Here is a 22,895-nt window from a genome sequence, read left to right as displayed (position 1 = left end):
TTAACCTTTCTTCTCAGTGTCAAGTCTTGCAGGGGTTATGTCTGAAAGTTAGTTTCACTGAGGTTGGAGAATTCCGCTAACCTGCTGCGTTACAACTCAAAGACCTCCGCAACCTTTCCTCCGTGTTATCAGTGCAACCGCAGAGCACCCGGAAAGAGGTCGCGGGTCACTTTCCAGCAATCCTCACGCTTGCCTCGTGCCCTACCAGCATTCTGATTGGAGGCTGAGGGTGGGCTGACCCAGACACGCTGAACCGTGGCCAAAGACATGACGGGAGAAACAGAACAAAAATCATCATTCATCTCAAGGTGCCATTGGCAGCCACATGTGCAACCTTGCGGTTTGAATTTCCCTTTGAAGAATCTCCTTCCGTTCAGCAGAAGTGAGCGCGCAGCTATCATTTCAGACCGTACTTACAGGAAAAGGTGAATATGAGACAGCAGAACTGTTAGGGTTCACTGAATCTATCACCGAATTAAATGTAAACCCGTATGACTTTCTTCTGCATGACACAAAAGATATTTTGAAGAACGTTGGTAACCAAACAACATTGGACCCTATTGACTCAAAATATCTTCTTTTGTGTTCCACATAAGATAGTGTCATATACAAGTGTGGATGAATAAACAATAACAGAATATTCGTGTAAACTCCCTTGAAGCAAAATTGAATGAGGAAATACTGTTTTATCTGCTCTGTTTGAACCCCAAATGTTTTCTATCCCTGCTGTCGGTGTATATGAAGGCTTTATATAAGTAAAGCTATAAATCCCTGATTTTGTGGACCTTGCTGAAGTTCTCAGAAGTGCTTACACGGCTCCTGTCTGGCAGGACATGCATTAGCGGGCTGTTGGGTGGGCGGCAGGCAGATGGAGGGCTAACAGAAGGTTCTGACAGTGAGCGTTCCTGACAGCTCTGAATCACGTCAGACGGGACGAGCCCCACTGCCTTGATTGCTAACTGACACATTAATATGTATTGTGTCTGCAGATGCAATTATAATAGGGGCACTGTGTATTATTATAAATATCAACACCTGGCCCAAACAATTGAAGGGGTCCCTGGCCAGCACTCAACCTTGGATTTAATTCTGAGAACAGGTTCCTGTAATTACCATTTTCATCTTAGACAGAATGAAGGAAAGAAGGAGAGTAGGATAGTTTCATTTTGAGACTTGCAACTGTACAGTGAATGTTGCTTATTTGCATTTTAAAGTCCCCGTGAACCGGAATTTGCGATCGTTTTTGCTTCCGTATTCTGACACATTTCCGAGTGAATAGGAATTTCAAAGGAGAAAATTAGTGGGCGTGGCTTGCGTTTTTCACTGGATGTGTCAAAACAGCTGTTGCATTGATTTTGAAATGAAACTGCCAGCAGACTGACAATTGAAGGGGAGGAGTTAACGGATGCTCCGGCCAAGCCATCTAATTTACATCATTTCAGATGGATAGTCATTTCAGGGCGAAAGTGCATTTTCAGATTTTAGCTGAAGATTACAAGGGTCCATGAATTTGAAAAAGAAAATGACCCACATTGATAAGCTATTTACTATAAACGCTGCAATATTTCATGAAAAAATAAGAATTGTCATTTTTAATTTCACTGGGACATTAATGACGTATAAATTACATTGAACAAATACAGCTGAACCCGCTTGTACATCTGTGGAGATGTGGAAATCTACTCAGGTTATATTGTATTATGCATGCAAGAATAATAATATTATGGTCTTATCTTCACTATACACTGTAACAAAATTTCACTGCAACATTTAATTTACATTTACATTAACTTATAAAAACAAGTTGCATTTTTTTATTACTTTGACAACAAAGACATTTTTAAAGTTTGGTTTTTAAAGTTTTCTTTTATGCCTCTGCAAAATTTCATTTTCAATTATTTTGTCACCGCAATTCTACAGCAAGGTATTAAAACACAAGATTAACAATGGTGCTAACACTGCTTAAAGGGATAGTTCTGTCATCATTTACTCACCCTCTTGTTATTCCAAACCTGTATGGCTTTTATCTTCTGCCGAAGATAGAAGAAGATATTTTGAAGAATGTTGGTAACCGAACAACGGCGGTAGCCATTGACTTGCATTGGTTTTGTGTCCATATGATATAAGTGAATGAGTACTGACAGTATTGTGAAAATGTGTTTCTGCCTTGCTTCCTATTCCCTGCAATTGTCTGTTTGGAGCACCGAATGGTTTTACATTTTCAGACAAAATGTCATATCGCACAAGAGACCCGAGTACACTAACATTTCATCACTTTAATGTTTATTTCCTTCTGCCTGTCAAACTAGTTACAGTAACATAAAACCACTTCATTCCACTGAAACGTGAATTCACCCTCAAACCTAATCCCAAGCTTGACCAGCCCTAGCAATAACTAAACACTTTCTATAATGTGATATGAGCCTCGCACATCTCTGTGGAGGAATCATGGTCTAATCTTCTTCACAGTACTGCTTTAACTCAGACAGATTGGTAGGTCTTCAGGCATCAACTGCTATTTTCAGGTAATGATGGATCCATTCCACTGGGTTCAAGTCAGGTTTCAACTTGTGCTTGTTTAGATGTGGAATTGCTTCTGTGCTTTGGATCACTTTCCTGCAGCATCACCCAATAACACACAGATGCTTGGATATTCTCCTTATAAATTGCAGATCACACAGCAGAATTCATGCTCCTTTTGATGGTGGCAAGTAATCCAGATCCCATGATGTTCTTATAGGGGGAAAGCAGCACCAGATTTATGGAGACATTCACTCTGCAAAGTTTCACCGCTATTCATTTCTCAGTACAATTTACTATGATGATGCAGGCGAGATGAAATTTCATGTTCTAGGTGAGCAGTGGTTTCCACCTTGATCCACAAAAAGCCCAGTTGGTTGCTTTCTTATTGCAGAGCAAAGAGCACTGGGCTTAGCTGATGCAATAGACGCATGCAGTTCTGTTTGGAATCCTCTGAGACTTCATGGATGAGATGCCACAGTGCCTCTGGATACATTTTGGCTGGTCAGTCGCTTAGGAATACTCTTTTCTCTTAGGAACACTCTGTATGGGGATAATGGCTCATACTAAAGTTTGATGAAGCCTAAGAAGCTTTGAAATGGCTCTGTAACCCTTTCTAGACTCATATGTGGTGTTACCACTATGTTTCCTCATGTAGTAGTATTTTGAAATAATATATCACTGATGTCCTTCTAAAACCCCTTTTTTTTGTTGCCATAAATCATTTGTCGTTTGTCACTGGGTTTTGCAAATATGTAACCAATAAAATGTGTTAAAAAGTGCTTGTCATCTTTGAAAACACATTATTTAATCATTTAAAAAGTACAGTGGTAATCCATTTTCATGGAGGCGACAATATCTTTTTAGGATTTTTTTAGTGTTTCGGTTGTATCCTAAGTGCAAGTTTTCTTCAAGACCGTAGGCATTTACTTCTGCATAGGGACAATGTGAATAGTTGGTGATATTGTTTTCTATTACATAGAATATTAGAATAATAGCTTTAAAACGTTTTTGTTAGATGTCCCTGAAACTTTACTTGACGACAAGGAACAATTCAGTTGTAATAAAAGTGTAAATCAAATGCTTTTTGGCACTGTACAAATTACGTCCTGAAGGTTTCTTTTAAAACACTCTTTTCCTAGCCCTTAGCTGTCAAACATTCAGCCTTCACATGTGAACAGAATAGGCCTATATATAGTGTTGTGTGAAAAGTTTTAATACAGAATCCATTGCAGCTACTCTATCTAGTTAGGACAACTCAACTCAACTTTATTTATATAGCGCTTTTACAATTTTCATTGTTACAAAGCAGCTGTACATGAGACACATTGACTACAAGCAAAACAATCAAAGTTGTACCTGCAAAAACAAGAAAAGGTTGAAAACACAGAGGACAGACACACCCACACACAAAACACTCCACACACACACCACGCACACGCACCAACACACACAGACACAGAGACACACACACACACACACACACACACACACACACACACGTACGTACACAGACAAGTACGCACACACACACACGCTCAGTGAGAGCACACATTTAGGATAAAGGAGAGAGAAGCACAGGTCAAATATAACAGATAATAAATTCCTATATGCAATATTAATTAAGTAAAACTTTAAGATTCTAAAGCAGCCCCCCCGGTCAGGCAGATAGTGCAAAAACAGTATGCAAACGGTGGCGAGGAACCCAAAACTCTAATCGAGAAAAAAAACCTCAGGAGAACCCAGGCCCAACCAGGGGATTCCAGTTCCCCTCTGGCAAAAGCTGCTGCCTCTGCACAAGCTCCAGAGAACTTGCACAACAAGGCTAAATAAAATAAATAAACTTAATAATAAAATAAATTATAGTTTAAGATTATCATTAATAATCTAATAGCATTTGAAGTTTTGTGGTGAAGACATGTCAAGAGACCGCGTCCTTCTTTATCCAGCTCTATCATCTCAGCTCTTGTCAGGTCCCCACTTCCCATTCTCCGCTCTACCATCAGGTCAGGCCATGAACTGCATCCTGCTCGCTGTGGTAACCTTGGAACAATGAGACAAGACTGGCTGAGAGTAGAGTACTGTTCTGTACTCTTTGATGCAACAAGTACATCAGTTGTGTTTTTGGTTCCGGTTGATCTAACTAATGCAGCCTAAACCCTCTGAAGATTTATATTATGGAAGAGTAGTGTATGCAAGATTAAAAAGATGCGTCTTTAGTCTAGATTTAAACTGACAGAGTGTGTCTGCCTCCCGGACAGTGCAGGGAAGACTATTCCAAAGTTTAGGCGCTAGATAGGAAAAGGATCTACCACCTGCACTTGATTTTGAAATTCTAGGTATTACCAACTGACAGGACGCCTGAGAGCGTAATGCACGTGAAGGACTGTAATACAAAAGGAGTTCATTCAAGTACTGAGGAGCTAAACCATGTAAGGCTTTATAGGTAATAAGCAAGATTTTAAAGTTAACGCGATGCTTTATAGGTAACCAGTGCAAGGTTGACAGAACCGGGCTAATATGTTCATACTTTTTTGTACGTGTAAGAACTCGAGCTGCCGCGTTTTGGACCAATTGGAGTTTTTGTAATAAGCCTGCAGGGCAACCACCTAACAGTGCATTACAGTAATCTAGTCTTGATGTCATGAATGCATGAATTAACTTCTCTGCATCTGAGATTGACAGCATATGACGTAGTTTAGATATATTCTTAAAATGGAAAAACGCAATTTTACAGGTGTTGGCGACGTGGCTCTCAAATGACAGATTACTATCGAATAGAACGCCAAGATTCTTTGCTGACGACGAGGGTTTTATGGAACATCCGTCAATAGTTAAACAGTATTCTTGGTTGTTACTTATAGCAGTTTTCGGTCCAATAAGTAACACTTCCGTTTTGTCCGAGTTCAGTAATAAAAAGTTGTTACTCATCCAGTTTTTTATATCGACTATGCATTCCATTATTCGATGGAACTGCTGTGTTTCATGAGGCTTCGAGGAAATATAAAGTTGAGTATCATCAGCATAACAGTGAAAGCTAACTCCGTGTCGCTTTATTATATCTCCTAGAGGTAGCATGTATAATGCGAAGAGCAGAGGCCCTAAGACTGAGCCCTGTGGTACACCGTACTGGACTTGCGATTTGCGTGACACCTCATTGTTTATTGCTACAAATTGAAAACGGTCGGATAAATAAGATTTAAACCATTTCAAAGCTATTCCTTTAATGCCGACATAATTTTCGAGTCTATGTAGGAGTGTGCTGTGGTCAATGGTATCGAATGCAGCACTAAGGTCTAGCAGCACCAATAACGAGATACAACCTCGGTCAGACGCCAATAGCAGATCATTTGTAACTCTGATCAAAGCAGTCTCTGTACTGTGACATGCTCTAAATCCAGACTGGAATTCTTCATTGATGTCATTCCTTTGGAGGAAGGAGCATAATTGAGTTGAAACTACTTTTTCCAGAACTTTAGATATGAAAGGTAGATTCGATATAGGCCTGTAGTTCCTTAGTTCTCTAGGGTCGAGTTGGGGTTTTTTGACAAGGGGCCTTATAACAGCCACCTTATATGCTTTAGGCACATGTCCTAATGTCAGAGATGAGTTAATAATACCAAGAAGAGGATCTATAATTTCTGGGAGCATCTCTTTCAGTAGATTTGTAGGTATAGGGTCTAGTATGCATGTTGTTGATTTAGATGATCTAATAATTTTAGACAGCTCATCTTGATCTACGGTATAAAATAATTGCATTTTCTCCTTAAGGGCGCTGTAGTTAGTTTGTTCAGCGGGTTTCACTTCTGATTGCATTGTTATAATTTTTTCTCTAATATCTTGGATTTTATATGTGAAGTAGTTCATAAATTCATCACTGCTATGCTGATATACAGGATCAGAAGTCACTGACGATTTATTTTTTGTTAATTTAGCCACCGTGTTAAATAAAAACCTAGGGTTGTGCTGGTTTTCTTCTATTAGTGATGAAAAGTAGGCGGATCTAGAAGTTATTAGGGCTTTCCTGTATTTTCGAATACTATCCTTCCATGCTGTACGAAATACCTCTAATTTAGTTTTCTTAAAGTTGCGCTCCATTTTTCGGGCCGCTTTCTTTAGAGCCTGAGTGTGTTCATTATACCACGGTGTGGGGCTGCCATTTTTAATCTTCTTTAAACGTAGTGGAGCAACTTTGTCTAGCGTTACCGAGAAGGTGGAATTAAAATTTTCAGTGGTAATGTCAAGATCTTCAACGTTATTTCTCATGATTTGAGACAATTCGGGCAGATTATCGAGAAACGCATCTTTGGTAGTTGAAGTTATTGTTCTACCATATTTGTAACAATGAGTTTTATTTGCAGCCGTAGGCCAGTGAAGCAAACATAATACCAGATAATGATCCGAAATGTCTTCACTCTGCTGAAGGATTTTAACGTCGTCCATATTTATACCGTAAGACAGTATTAAATCTAAAGTATGATTACGAAGGTGAGTGGGTCCCTGACACATGTTGACTAATGCCCATGGAGTTAAGAGTGTCTTTGAAAGCCATTCCTAAGGCATCTGTAACGTTATCTACGTGGATGTTAAAGTCACCAACGACAAGGAGTCTATCTGCGGCCAGTACTAGTTCTGATAAGAACCCACCAAATTCTTTAATAAAAACTTTAAATAAGATGGAAAATACTTTAATGTGTGTGTCAACATAATCAGTTAGGACGCGTTGTTCCAGTCCGAAATCTAAGATTCTACATGTACCATTCAACCTCTCCACAACATTTTTATTTTATTGGGTGCGGGTGGGGTGGGTTTACTAATATGATTCACATGCTGTTTGATTTGCATGGATTTCAGTTTGCAGAATCTTTCAGGGGTCACACTTCAGTGGAGCTGAGCAGACGGATGTTGCACGTGTACGCACACACAAACACACACACACACACACGCACACACACACAGTAGTTGAGCTGCATTAATGTGGCTGGATTAAGGGCGAGCGCAGCTGCATTCTAAGTTTACAAGCTGCTCCTTCTGTTCTTTGATTAAACAGTTCAGCTTGGATAAACACGGCCATTTGAAGAATTCTTCCTAACACACAAACATACACAAGCACTCGGAGCATTCAAGGGCCAGCGCGAGCTTGCGACGCGACTCTTTATAAGCCGATCTTTTGATTTCTGAAGTAATCCACCCATGAGCTGGTTACAATAACTAAGAGGAACGGCACACAGAACCAGTTGTGTATGTCCAACTCCTTTTTACATTTATGCCAATACAAAATAAAAGGGCCACTGATGCGATTCTACACACATAACCACTCGAGCTTAAAAAAGGAGGGATTTACTTCATATCAAAGCTTAGTGATTGGATTTAACATGTGTGAATGCGTCAGGCTCAGACCCGGTGCGTGAAATAAAAGGACGTGCAGAATGAAAGACACGTTCAAGTGTTTTGTCAGACAAATAACAAAATAATCAATCTTCCAAGTCTCTAATCTCTTTGACCTTGAATATTTAATTATTCCCGATGGGCTTCATTCGGTAAAAGGCCTGTCAAGCCAACATTTTTTTGGTGGCTTTTTGTCTAGGTGTGTTAGATTTCCAGTCATTCATATGCAAGTGTTCTCTTAAAAGTGACAAAATTCACTTCATTTTAACGGTGCTGTGTGTAATTGTTTGGAGGATCTATTGACAGAAATGCAATATAATAGACATAACTATGTGCTTACATAATGAAGCGTTATGTTTTTATTACCTTAGAATGAACTATTTATATCTACATACACCGCGGGTCCCCTTACATGGAATTCACCATGTTGTTTCTACAGTAGCCCTAAATGGACAAACTGCTCTACAGAGCGCATTTCGTAAATACGTTATCTCCTTCGGCAATGAAGTGAACTCGTGACGACATCTTTGTTCTGTGAGAGCCGCAGTAGTGCTTCGAAAGGGAGGGGGGGAATAAACCGTTTGTTACAATTCCCAACCTCACTACTAGACGTCACTAAGAATCATACACTGGACCTTTAACAGATATACTGCTAATACATATTGACAAATTAGGGGGAATTTGCACAGCACCATTTTCAACAACAACAAAAAAGAACACTTTACACTGAAAACAAACACTTTAGAAAACATGTTTCAAAGATCAAGAATTTAAAAATGACATCTTTATGTTTCTTTACAAAAGAAATATCAGCAACTACAGGCTTGGCAGTTTTTAGTCATTTCTACTGATCTGTGTGAACGTGGAACGTTTTGACAATGTTGTCATCTGTGCTCAAAACCTCTCAAGAAAGCAAAGGAAAACCTTTTTCTGTTTCAGTGCATCACTGTCATGCAAACAGGCAAACAGACAAAAACATTGATGACTCAAACAGCACTCACTCTTCTTCTTCACCACCTTAAACATCCTAGAAATACAAAAACAACACTCACATTTTAGTTGTTCTTATTTCCCTGTTATTTGTCCTACTTTATTTTCTTCTTTATGCTCTCCTGGCTTCTCGTTTTTCCATCCTCCGTGCACCTCCCCTATTTCCCACATGTAATGTCTCATTTTACATCCTGTGCCTCTAGCTTGTAATTGTAATTGGCCAGCTTTGGCCAGAGTTCTTCACGCCTGTCAGTCAGGCCCGACTAATACGGACTGGGCAGGACCACCGGAGAACCGGGGCAGCGTGCAGATGTTTGCCCCTCTGCCCAGTTTGTCCTTGTTAGTCAATCAAAATGATTGAGCAGAACCACCACCTGATCTCAACTGGAAACTATATTCGCTTCTCTCTGTACGAAACGTCTCTCTGTTGTGCATTTCAGCACATTCCGCTTAGCCGCTGTCGACGTGTCCCAGCGGGCCTCTCGGCGCTGAATTCGGGTGTGATCTAAGAGCTGTGTTTTTCCCCCCGGGCTGCTTGCATATACACCTTCTACTCCAGAGGGAGATGCCATCCACAGATCCGATACTGAAGGATGCCCACGTGAGCCCAGCAGCCAGGGGAAAAATATGATGTTAATTGGATGAGTGAAATGGGTTTGTAAACACAGCAATCGCTTATAAGCAGTGACGTGACATGAACCGGTTGTGAATGGAGCGCAAGTAAATGCCTACATAGTAATTTAAACATCAACATACGTCTGATGTTTACTGTCAACGGGTATTTACAGTCCATATATCAGAAATATCACTCAGGATTGAACTTAAATTGTCTGGAGTGTTTAGAAGAAAAGCTAGTTTTGTGAACATTACTGGTTTGTGTGGAAAGTTATTTATGGAGTAGCCACTGTGTTCTGAAGTTAGACAATTTGCACTTAACACATACTGTAAAATTTCTCCACGAAAATGTCCTTGTAATAAGGTTATTGTAAATAACTACAGGAAAGTACAAGTCACATCACTACAAATGTTTTGAGACTTGATGCACTTCGAAAACATACAACGATTTTCAGAACTTGAAACTTTTAACCTTTTTCTGAAAAACCCATTTCATTGGATCTACAAAAGCAACTCTTTGTGAACTTCAGCGACTTTGTGATAAAAGGATAGTTAACGCAAAAATAAAAAAATGATGTCTCCGTTTATTTACCCTCATGTCATTCAAAAATGTAAATTACTCTTTCTTCTGTAAAACACAAAAGAAGATATTTTGAGAAATGTCTCAGTGGTTTTGAGTCCATTCAATGGAAGTCAATGGGGACAATGTTATATGGTTACCAGCGTTCTTCAAAATATCTTGTTTTGTGCTCTGCAGAAGAAAGAAAGTCATATAGGTTAGAAATGACATGAAGGTGAATCACCACTGTCACCGCTTCAGATGTCCACTCAAGAAAAAAATGTCAAAAAAATATATATATATATTTTCATGCCCTAAGAGCAATAGTCATGGCTGAGATTGTCATAATTAATTCATGAAAGGGTTTACAATAAAAGAAAAGTGAGGAAAAGAGTAAACATTGCAATGTTTCTGGCATTGTGTATACATTCAAAGAAAATGTTGGCATTTCCCTAACAGCTTTAAAGTATTTCAAATGTCTGTCTATTCTGACAAGTCAACTGGTACAGGTCAATGTCTTCTTACACCACTTTAGCTACATGTTTGATTGCTTGGCACTGCATTTAATTCCTCATGACAGCATGCAAGTGATAACTGTTTGACATATATGCACCTTTAAAAGCATCATCTCCCCTTGTAAAGTTTATTTCTTTGTAGTCTTTGTTTTTGAACAAGCATAGTGTATGTTTACCACATCCTTTACTTTCTGTCAGGAGGGAAAAGAACGTCTGCCTCCTTTTCTCTCCTTTTCTGCTTCTCTTCCATTTATTTTCAGACAGAAGCTTTGAGCAAGAGGCTGAAAACATCTGACTTCTGATGTTCCCTCTGCCATTCACTCCAAATACATCTTCTGAGAGTTTCAAGCAATACTGTCTCCTGCCCCTGCTCATCTCTGAAGCTATTAAAAAGACAGTACACCCAAAAATGAAAATTATTTTGTTTACTCACCCTCATGTCATTTCACACCTGTAAAACTTTTTGTCTTCTACAGAAAACAAAAGGAGATGTTGGGCAGAATATTAGAGGATGACAGTCTCAGTCACCATTCACTTTTATTACATCTTTTTTCCATGAAAAAACACTGAAAATCATGTTATGAAAAGAACTGTTCACCCAAAAATAAAAATTCTGTCTTCATTTACTCACCTTCGAGTTTTTCCAAATCTGTATGCATTTCTTTGTTCTGTCGAACACAGAGAAAGATATTTGGAAGAATGCTTGTAACCAAACAGTTCTTGGCCACCACTGACTACCATAGTAGGAGAAAGTATTTATACAGATTTGGAACTCGAGTGTAAATACATGTTTTGGGGAACTGGCCCTTTAACATATCATTGAATAAGAAGAGGATACTGGTTTGATACAAGAGTGAGTAAATGATGAGAGAAGTTTAATTTCCGATGTAGTATCCCTTTAAAAAAAGACATTTCAAATGAAAAGATAAAGCTGTGGTCTTTGTTTTTTTAATCCCACCTCATCATCTTAATTCATCATCAAAAGCAGCCGGTTCGCTCATTTAATTAAATAACAAAATTAAAGCTTTGCTCATTATGGTTTGATGTATCATTCTGTCCTCTACTGCTCTGTCTCTTTCTTTGACTCTCTCCTTCTTACTCACGTAGGTCTGACATATGACAGTGAGGAATGTCAAATCTTAAAAAGGGAGGGGATTGAGAAAAGGGCAATTGGATTTCTTCGGAAAAGCTCTAACTTGACCAGATCAATAAATGTGCCTATAGACATCAGGGAGAAAATGTGTGAGAATGCAGCTTTTTCTTGGGTCTTTATATCCAGTTTGAAGCACTTCCTTTAAAAACAAAGTTCTGTAATTTGGCTGCAAAGAAATCAATACTGGCTGACACATGTTTGCTCAAAATCTCTTTCTCAAGTTTTCATTAGTCACATTGCTCTATTAACATTGTTACAACGGTGAATTAAATTGCAACTCCTAATAAAGTTCTGCCGGGTAATTCTTATTCAATTCATTTTAATTGCAAATATTAGGCCCTGAACACACACATCATTGCTAATGCCACACACTGTACAAACTCCTTATTCAAACCAACAGGAGCCGCATGCAACAGGTGAGCTTGACTTTATAAACGAAAAAAGTCCGTCTGAACTTTATAAACTCCAGTAAGGGGATGCTGTGTTCTGGTGCAGACCGGAGGCATGTTGTGCGGAAGTACAGACTGATTACAGGCCTGTACTAATGCATGGAACATTACAGCATGCACGCACAGTAGGAGGAACAGGCAAATTATCAGCCTCCAATTGAACTCTCATTGGCGACCAGGGTACATTTGAGTGGTATGAATGTTAATGGAAAAAATAATGGGGTAGAAAAATAGGAAAGAACAGAAAAATGAAAGGATGCACATAAAGGCCCTGTGACTCAAATCCAAGAAACACTACTTTTTAAGTAAATCAAGATTATAATATTCAAGGATTTTGCCAAACTAGTGCCTGCTGCCTGCTGATAACTCGTGATTCCAGTATTGAGTTTATTGTTATAAGTGAAAGGAAAGTGTTAAAGTCTACATCAATATAAGGCTCCATGTGGATGTTAAACTTTTTGATGCAGTTTGAGTTTTTAATGCAATATGCATTTTGTAAGGGATAATCCACAGCTAGCCATGTGTTAAAGGGTATTAATTCACGATGTCAAGGCCAAGCACAGCTAGCTGTGGATTATCCCGCTTAATACATGGTCATTTGCCAAGTTAAAGCTTTTATTGATGTTTACAGTGTAATTTTAGATCAAACTTTCTATGCGGGGGAAACCGCATTTCTGTCAAATTCGACTTGCTATAAATACTGTTTATAGCAAGTCAAATTTGACAGAAATGTGGTTTCCCCCGCTCGTTGTTTAGGTATGTTAAGCCTTTTAGAAAGTCCCACCTGAGCGATGCAAAAGTAAACCGGAAGCTGAGATCCCGACCCGGAAGTTCGTATCAATGCTTGTGTACAGAGCACCATTCTGTCAAAATAAATATTTATGTTGTTTAACACCATGACTCTGGGCTGCTGTGTTCTTTGCAACAAAAAAACCCACAAACAAGCTATGCTAAATTCCAGAAGGAATCCTAAAATCCTTCAGGGTTGGCCTCCAAATTGACATCTTCACGGAACATCTCCATTAAATTGCTTGGAGTCTGAGGGGGATAGGGTTCAGTCAGGGGTATAGAAAAAGCTTTGGATGTTCATCATACAATTAAAAGGTGATGAACAATTGCCACTATAGTATATTTTTGGATGTCAGCTTGTGAATGATGCATTTGCTCATTCATAATAGAAGGAAATCTACTTTTGCTACATAGACTCCACCATTCTGTTGTAATTAGGAGAACACCGCATTCTGTTTTGTACCCCTGTGGGCATTTCAGCTGTGCCCGCTGAGATGCCTGAGGCAAAAGAATGCCCCTCTCCAACCTGGCAAAAATACAGAAAATCCTAGAGAAAAGGGCCGTGCTGCTCAAGCCTAGAATCAGCTGAGCATATAGGGAGCTGGCTCGAGGGTCACAAAGCTCAGACATGAGTTAAAGGCTTATGATAAAGATGATCTGTGTTTGTCAGGCTATGTAAAGCGGAAAACAGAACAGCTATGTAATTGGGCTGGGGATTTTAATGCATCCCTCAATTCAAACCCGGATCCTAATGTTGTGGACGGGGTATATGCCTTAAATCTGTATTTATGAAGTGCATTGAGCGGACGAAACACCCACATGCCCTCACACACAATTCTCTTTCCCACTGCAGTGAGAATGCTTGTGTTTACTGTCTTATCTGACAGGGATATAATGATTTCATTGGCCTCAGCAGGCAGTGATACTGCTTGTCAACACAGATTAGGTCATTAAAAATACAGCTCACCCGAACAGCAAGACCAACAGGTGCATAACCTACATGCGCACACATGCAGAACAGCGCAAAGGAGGAAAACAGCTTTCCTGTGTCTTTATTTTGGAATGCAAAACTATATCGCTTTGCTACTATATATAGAGCAACAGGTGCAGGATGAACATTTAATATAAGGTTTAGGAGTTTCTTCAAATATCTAACCTTAAAGGTGCAATGTGGAGATTTTAGCGGCATCTAGCAGTGAGGAAGCAAATAGCAACCAACGGCTAGCTCCAGCGCCTCCCTTTGGAAGCACTACGGTGGCTGACACACAACTAATTAAGGTGTCTTCACGTTTTCGTTTCTTTTCCGAAGGAGGTCACATTTACTTAACGCGCTCTGTAGAGCAGTTTGTCCGTTTAGGGCTACTGTAGAAACAACATGGCGAATTCCATGCAAGGGGACCCGCGGTGTATGGAGATAGAAATAGCTCATTCTAAGGTAATAAAAACACAATGCTTCATTATGTAAGGTCTTTATACACCTCTGAAGACAGAGTTATGCATATTATATTGCATTTCTGTTAATAGACCCTCCAGAAAACCACAAACTGGACCTTTAAGAATAAGCAGTACCAATAGCTACTGCATTTGCAAGCAGGCAGCACAAATGACTGCTATGGTGAATCAGGGTTTACAAGGTCAAAATGTTTACATGTGTTTTTAGTGATTCAGTGTTCTTGGAAACAGGATGCGTGAGTCAAAAGCATAATATATGATAGTCTGCCTTTAGCTCATGTTTTATTTGTAAAAGCACTACATTTCTGAGTATTTAAGCGGGCGCTGATCTCATGTGAAGCCTGCAAACAGTGAAAGCGAGGATGCCTTTGATGTTGCCACGGCAATGCGTCAACCAAAGTCTTTTAAAATGTATGACATACCTTAAAAAATGGTTATGAACTCAAAGGAAGATCAAAAGATTTGTGGTACGTCTCCTCTTCAAATAATTAGCTTGGGCTACGCATAGATTCCAGGCCATTATGAGCACACTGAGATTTTTAATGACCTTTCTCTGTGAGGGAGGGCAGTGAGAGACTGTAAACCAGCCGGGTCCACAGGTCGGACAATAGATCAAACAAGACGCATTCATTCAGGGGACGATCATGTAGTTCACACAAGGAAGATGTCTACAAAGCAATGGTAGCCAATTTAGATTTGATAAAAAAAAGGCATCGTTATCAAAAAAATAAAAAAACAGGAAAACTCATTGTGATTTGATGGTTTATCTAGCACAAAATGTTTTATCTAAACCGTAACCCTCATAGACTTCCTTAAAATACATTTTTGGAGCATTCTACATAGTGGGGAAAATTACATCTTGAAATATCACTTTCTATTGTCTTCACCATTAAAATGAATGAATGAATGTTTTTCTTTTTAATTCCGTCCCCAACATCATTTTAATGAGTTAAAAAGTTGCCAGCCAGCGACAGAATATTTGAGCATTTTCGCAAAATTTGAATGCCCCCCACAATGTTTTTTTAAGAATATATGAGCATACAATATATCAAACGAAATTAGATATAGGCTCTAGTCTTAAACTATAGGAATACATTTCTTCAAAATACAACATTTTGAACAACCTGAGAAAGTTTCATTTTTGTCAAAGAATTCATTCAGATTAATTATAGAACAGCGTCAGGGTCACCAGATTTTTGTAACAAAACCACCCCACCCGGTCAATCAAAATTAGCCCAAAACTAACCCAATGGCCATTCAAACTAGCCCCAAAAATAGCACAAACACCACAACTCAACCACTCTCATCGTGGATTAGTAGTAATCACTGACATTATGACACAAATCATCTTACCTTGAGATTTACAGCTGATGAACAAAAAAGATTATTTACTAGAAACCATCATGACAAGACCCGCCAATCTGTTACCATGGAAACAAAAACCAGTGCCCATCCCTCACAAAAAAATGTGCTCACTTGGTCAAATCATATAGTACCACAGTTTAATTATTGTTAGAATATAAATTTGGTAAAGTAAATTAGTTCAAATACTGTACATGCCTTTAGATCAACTAAATTTTATAGACATAATTATATCAAATCTTAATCTTCAAACTATCAAAATAAAACACGGAATCAGTTCATAAGAAGTCCAATTCCATAGAAAACCACAGAGTTGGCAACCCTGGCAATGATCACACCAAAAAAGTTTTTGCTTGTTTTTGATCTGTAGATGCTGTACTCTTCCACAAGAAGCATAACAGCACCCCTACTAATACAGTAAAAAACACGGGAAGCCGAAAAACTTGTCAATGGTGGGGAAAGTTAAATGACATATTTGGCTACAAATTGTAAAATTAAACCTCTTATATTTTTTGTTTGGCTTCTGTTTATTTATCCCATCAACATCATATCTAGACAAAAACCATTCCACTGTATTAATTGTATTTACATGACAGGATAAACTGACAGACATTTTGATGGGGCTTAAAAAACAGCCCCTTGAAGTCAAAATGGATTTGGACATCCGGATCTTTCTGTATATTGTACATTATAAAAAAACAGAAGGAAATGTGTGAGTGATTGGAATCTACCCAAAATGTAAGTGACACCTGCAGTACAGTTCTGCATTTCTACTGGGCGCAGAGAGACAGATAATTACTACATAATTACATGCAACACGAGCCATTAAAACATCAGATAAAAACACAATTATGCGACTGTATCATAATGAGGATTCAATCAAATGGTGTAAGACGCGAGATGATTGGAGCACAGTCATGTCTTTCCCTCCATTTTGTGTCACATATGTTGTCCCACATTGTACCATCTGGCAGCCAGTTTCATCACCACCACCCAGACAATTTTGTGAAGAGATACTTACGGTCCTTATTTCTAGAATATAATTGCTCCACTGACTGAATGTAAACCAGTCAATCATTTTGCACATCTGAAGCTCAAATCTGGTGGAGTGCTGGTGTTCACTTTATTTTTAAAACACAAAGTTAAACTGGATATGTGCTTAGAAAACAAGTTGGAAAAATAAGGTCAGCACTTAATTTTACAGCTGCTGTACGTACTATCTACATGTATAATTATTAGGTACCAGCTTTCTTAAAGGGACAGTTCACCCCAAAATAAAACTTGTCATCATTTGCTAACCCTCATGTCATTTAAAACCTGTGTATGACTCCTTGTTTTGTGGAGCACAAAAGAAGATATTTTGAGAAATGTCTCATGTGGTTTTGTGTCCATACCTTGGAAGTCAATGGGGGCCGATGTTGTTTGGTTACCAACGTTCTTCAAAATATCTTCTTTTGTGCTCTGCACAAGAAAGTCATACAGGTTTGGAATAACATGAGGGTGAGTAAATGATGAAGGAATTTTCATTCTGGGGAGAACTATTGCTTGACCCAAAAAGCACTTGAATTTAAGAATGCATTTAACAACAAACAAATTGCAGTTTAATAATGCAACGCTGTATTTCCTAAAAGTGTTTGGTTCATAAGCAGGTAACCACAGCACAGTCTTGAGGAAAATTCTGCAAGCCAAGCCTCACGGGACATCTGACAGTCTCAGAGGATTCGGCTGTTCTTTCAATTCCAGCACATGTAATCCGTCGAATTTGAAATAATTTGCAGCTCCAGTCATTGAATGCGAGTATAAACTCACGGCAGCTAGCCGAGCATAACTTGGGCTGGATGAGAGCAGAGACGACAAAAATGCATTTCTCCAGTTCCAATATTCGGAGAAATAAAAAATTCAGTTTCAAGCTTTTTGGCATCACGGAAAATATGGCCTCCATCAGTGTTAGTTTAATGAGCTCCAGTGAAGACAGAGCCCAAAAGCAAAAATCAATGGCATCTTTCCTTTTAACTAATGCAACTTTGTCCGCCGTAAGCATGCCTGGCATTCGGGCACAGCTGGAGGTGCCCTGGGGTCCTTCGGGGCTGGGGGAATCTGGGCCTGAGGCACACAGCTGGGGTGGGAGTCTCAAGACTGGAGGTCTGGTGAGGGGGGTTCGACGCCCTGCTATCACTCAGCAGGACAACAGTCTGTTCAGCAAGCAATGATATAAATTATTGACTGTTATCTGGGTCCAGGTGGAGGGGGAACTGGGTGGGAAATGCTAACCCGAAGCATGATCGGCCTCAGCAGGGAGCCAAGAGTCGTGGGATGCCAACCCAGCAAAGACTGCAAAATGAGAGATTAGTAGCTCTAAAACCATCCTTGACCTCAAAAGAAGCATTTCCTTCACTTCATAGTCACTAACAAACCATAAAACCTCATCTCAGCGGCCTCTCGCTTCTTTTTTTTATTTTAAAAATCTAATAAATATGAAAACACACTTTAAGTCATTTAAAGCAAACAGCTTATGGCTAAAATCTATTAATTCTGCCCAAGGCTTGCCACATTCAATATTCATCTGCTATAAACACCACCCCAGTATGATGCTATTTAGCATACTTCTGTAATTTATGCCGCCAGTTGACCGCATAACATCTAGTTTGACATCCTGACATTGACAGTGATGTACACGGCATATTGCATAACACCAGATGAGTGTTGTTCAAAACTAAAAATGCCTCAAGAGCAGAGAGTGTCTAATGCAAGGCCTCATTAATAAATAAACAGCCTGCCGTTTCCATCTTCCTCTGTGAAATGATCTAGAGATGCTCTGGTACATCACCACCGCGCTTCCCTGGAGGACAGAACGCATTATCTGTGCTGGGCTAAGCTCCTGCTGAGTAAAACTGTCTCTGCACACACTCATAAGCAAGCACAGGTTTCTTTTAAATATTTACATGCGCAGGAATCTCGCAAGCATGTGCACCAGAATTTCTAGGACTCTGAAAAAAGATATACTACGGTATTGATCCATTCTACATATCCATGATGTCCAAACAGATAATAAAATCACAAACCTGTTATGATAACGGGTTATGATAATAAAAGTAAGAAAATAGCTACAAAATCTTCTCATGAACTCATTTTATTATTTTTCTTTAAATTGCTGATGGTGACATTTTAGGCCCTCTGTGCCGAGCAGACGGAATGACACGATACCAATTAGGAGAACGCAATATGTGTACAGTGTGGAAAATAATGGCCACATGCTGACAGGACCGAGCCTCCATTGCACAGCCGAATGAGAGGTAAACACTACAGGGACAAACAGTTCAGAAAAGTGAGAGAGGAGAGGGGAGTAAGATCCTTCACCTCTGCTGTGAAGCAGGTGTCATGGTTTCCTCTCAGCCAGGAGAAGCACCACTATAAAGAGCCAAGAGAGTTGAGAACATCAGACGCTCCGACAGAGAGCCTGTCAAGCTGCCTGTGGAGACTTTACAATACATTAGACACATAAGGATAATAGAAACTGTCCGTTAAATTAGAAAAAAATGCACTGTCACATAGGTAGACTTTTGACAGTCTGCAAAGTACTGGTCTTTGGTGGTTTAGTATGTAACAGAACCACTCAATAAGACAAGAAGGGAGTGTTCAACCAAGTAAATTTTTATCAGACCTTTTAGCATTCAAATCTAATACAGATTATATTAGTACTCTGCACCAAAAGTGACAACAAAGAAAAAATGTGTACATTATACTGTAGTATAGAAATGTGTGTGTGTAATGTTTGTGTACAAGTGTGTAGTCCAGAGATGCCGAAACATGGCACTATCGATATCCCCAGTGCTTAGATTTCGCTAGATGTTGTCACGACGCTACAGAGCTAAAAACGAATACGTCACAAAAAATAATTAACAAAAAATCCAAAACCTGAGCGTGACTGCTCATGATTTACGGGTTTTAGTGTTTATACAAATATTTGGGAAAGCCCAGATTTTTTATTTTGGTACATGAGAGTGTAGTCAGAATTCTGGAAACAGAATACAACATTACTCCAATTTATATATATTCTTTCAAGATTTGCTCCTTCAAATCGTCTAACTGAATGACCTCAGAAGCGCTCATTGTAGCCAGGCCCGGATGAAGAATTCAGAGGCCCCTTGGCACAAGTGGCTTATGGACTCCCCATACACACGTGTGCACAATAAAGTTTTAAATTAGCCTATAGGGTACTACATGTAGGAAACACCTCTATCTTATACAGGATTACATTGACAAGTTACAAACTATAATCACAACCTGAAGGACAATATCAACACCTGTACACATCCTCCATCACACAGGATTTACACCAGATGATTGCAACAATGCTTTCCTGGACCAGCAGCAACAATATTAAGACATTTCCCTGGATAATCTAATAATGAAGGCTAAATATTGGTAAAGTAAGGCAGTTACTGATCAACATTATACCAATATAAAATTCATAATTGGCAAGGGAAAAAAATCTTAGCTTTTAAGATTTACGACAACCCCGAGGGTATTTCAACTCATTATATTTAATAAAGCCGTTCTCATTGACATATTTTCAGTTTCTGTTGTCAGTTCATGACGCAAATTCATCTACAACTGACTATAAAAAGCTGTGATTTCGGCTATCTGTTCTTTCACACAGCCTCATGGTAACCATGTGCATATTTACCGACGAACTGTGTTCATATTTATATATCCAAACAGTCAGTGACAGGTTGTTGGAAACGCAGTATTGTTTTTCATTTTATTCATGAGTCACCTGTCGTACGGTGCTGCTTCTTCCTGCCGCTCACTGTACAGAGTGAGGCCAAGAGAAGGGATCCCTGCGCCGGGAAAGGGAGACCTCGCGCTCGCGGGGCAGCACTGGCGACATTTTCCCACTGAATGAAAGCTAAGGTTTATCCAAGAAGTCGCTAGATTTGTCGCTATGCGCGTCTTCTGAACAAAAGCCGCTAGAAGGCTTGTAAAAGTGACTAAATCAAAAGACAGACTTCCTAAGATAGAAACACAGTTTTGTGTGCGCACCCCCATGTGCGCGGGCCAGAGAAGCGCACGGCAGAATAAATATAGCGGAAACGCTGTTATGTGAAATTTTCAACCCGGTCTCATGAATTGCGTATAAATAACACGCTGTTGCATCATCGTGAAATACGTACGCCAAAGTTCGATTTTGCATGCATATGATACACCAATGTTTGTGTGCACCTCGCTGGAGAGCAGCCATTTTGAAACGTACATGAAGAGGAAACACTGAAATAATTAAAATAATACTGTTAGGTGTAGGGTTTGGGTTAGGGAACAGGTTAATAAGACAAATTGCCGGTTAATATGCACGCGCGCTAAATTGGCGTATCATATGCACGCAAAAATAGGTGTATTTATGCACGCAAAATCGAACTTTGGCGTACGTATTTCACGATAATGCAACAGCGTGTTATTTATACGCAATTCATGAGACTGGGCTCGAAATTTTATTCCCCTTGCTTGGGCCCCAAGCACGCATGGGTCCCTGGGCCTGTGCCCATAATGCCCATTGGATAATCCGGACCTGATCGTAGCAGCCTGGCACGTATTCAACATTGTCACGCCTGTGAGACCTATAAAAACCTTACCGAAACATACATCATAACATTTCAGCAACACGTCAATAAATTATGTATTTAGGGCAATAATCTCCTCATTTTGCAAAAGCTGTTCTCAGCTGATCCTCAGAGGGCAGCTCTTATCACACTCACTGAGTAAATGTTATAACAGATAAAATCAACAAGGTGTTTATTCTCATAACAGGTGCATCCGTCTAATGGAACACAATTGGACTGAGAGCTACTGAAGATGCTGCTGTGCCTCAATGCTGTTGAGCACATGCTATCGTTTATTTCCATCTCTCCGCCTCACACTTGAGTGGTCCTGTCGGGCAGGAAGCCTGAACCCACTTGCCTGCAGCCCTGTGAGTGTTGACCTTCCCTCCTCCCCTGCTGCTATCTTTGCTGCACTGCATCCATTAGGACAATTTTAAGTACATTGAGGCGATTACTGTTTCCACATGATTTCTTTCCCACTCTCGTCACAGCATCCTTCTTGCTCTCACATTTTGCATTTTGCAAATATGGATATAAAAATGTATTCTTTTTTAAATTAACTAGTCACCTGAACGAGATGCAAAACAGCTACCTAACACATCCACGTACATGTGTGGATATGCCACTGGTGTCTGAAACGGGTACAATTTTAAAATACCGAAATTCAAAAGTAAGACTACATACTGAAAGAAAAAGGCATTACATTTCAGATAGAAGGTGAATTTACTAAACAAATGGCAAACATTTCAGTCTATGCACCTAATTTGGTACTTTTTTTTAAAGGCGCAATGAGAAACATTTTTAACATTAAACATTTATTACACTCACAACTAAACAATCACTGCTAAAAACGAACCAAAAAAATCATGTAAAAAATAGCCTACAAAATATGACGTCAAAGAGTGAACACAAGCTCGTGTTTGGATGAACAGAGGTGAGGCAGGGCCCTAATCCAGGGAATGATCCGGACTCTGCTATGCTAAGGGGTCACAGAGGTGAAGAGTTAAACGTGTTGGTGTTTGATGTCAGGGCGCCAGAGGGTTCATGAAAGCTTTGATATTTGTGGTGAAGACATGCCAAGAGTGACTCAATAGACTTGAGTTAAAGGACCAGTCAGCAAAATCTAGTGGTGAGGTAGTGAACTGCAACCAACTGCAAACTCCAACCCTACACCCTCCTGAAGCACTACAGAGGCTGACAAAACATGACCAATTACATGCAAGGGACCCGCGATGTATGTAGATAGAAATAGCTTATTCTAAGGTAATAAAAACATAACGCTTCATTATGTGAGGTCTTTATACACCTTTGAAGACATAGTTATGTATATTATACTGTCTTTCTGTCAACCGATCCCCCAAAAAATTACACACTGGTCCTGTAATACATGAAACTTCACACACAGTACGTACACAGATTTGCTTTTTGTGTAGATTGAAAAGCACTGTTGGAATGTAAACAATGGGCCAAAATGCATAAAGTTTTCCATATTTAGTTTGCATTGAA

The 22,895-nt window shown here is 39.4% G+C and overlaps 1 protein-coding gene across 1 annotated transcript in view; it reads right to left on the bottom strand.

Annotated features, from left to right (window-relative positions):
• Nucleotides 1-9,375, bottom strand: part of tenm2a (teneurin transmembrane protein 2a) — a 429,048-nt gene extending 419,673 nt beyond the window's left edge. Inside the window, exon 1 of the mRNA XM_057348979.1 lies at nucleotides 8,961-9,375. The gene's annotated coding sequence lies outside the window, so the exon portion shown is untranslated. The remainder of the gene's footprint in view (nucleotides 1-8,960) is intronic.
• Between the last annotated feature and the right edge of the window lie 13,520 nt (nucleotides 9,376-22,895).

This window comes from Triplophysa rosa, linkage group LG13, assembly GCF_024868665.1.
Source record: "Triplophysa rosa linkage group LG13, Trosa_1v2, whole genome shotgun sequence".
NCBI classification, from domain to species: Eukaryota; Metazoa; Chordata; class Actinopteri; order Cypriniformes; family Nemacheilidae; genus Triplophysa; species Triplophysa rosa.
The sequence above is the reverse complement of the archived record's forward strand: the minus strand, read 5'-3'. Positions and strand labels throughout refer to the sequence as shown.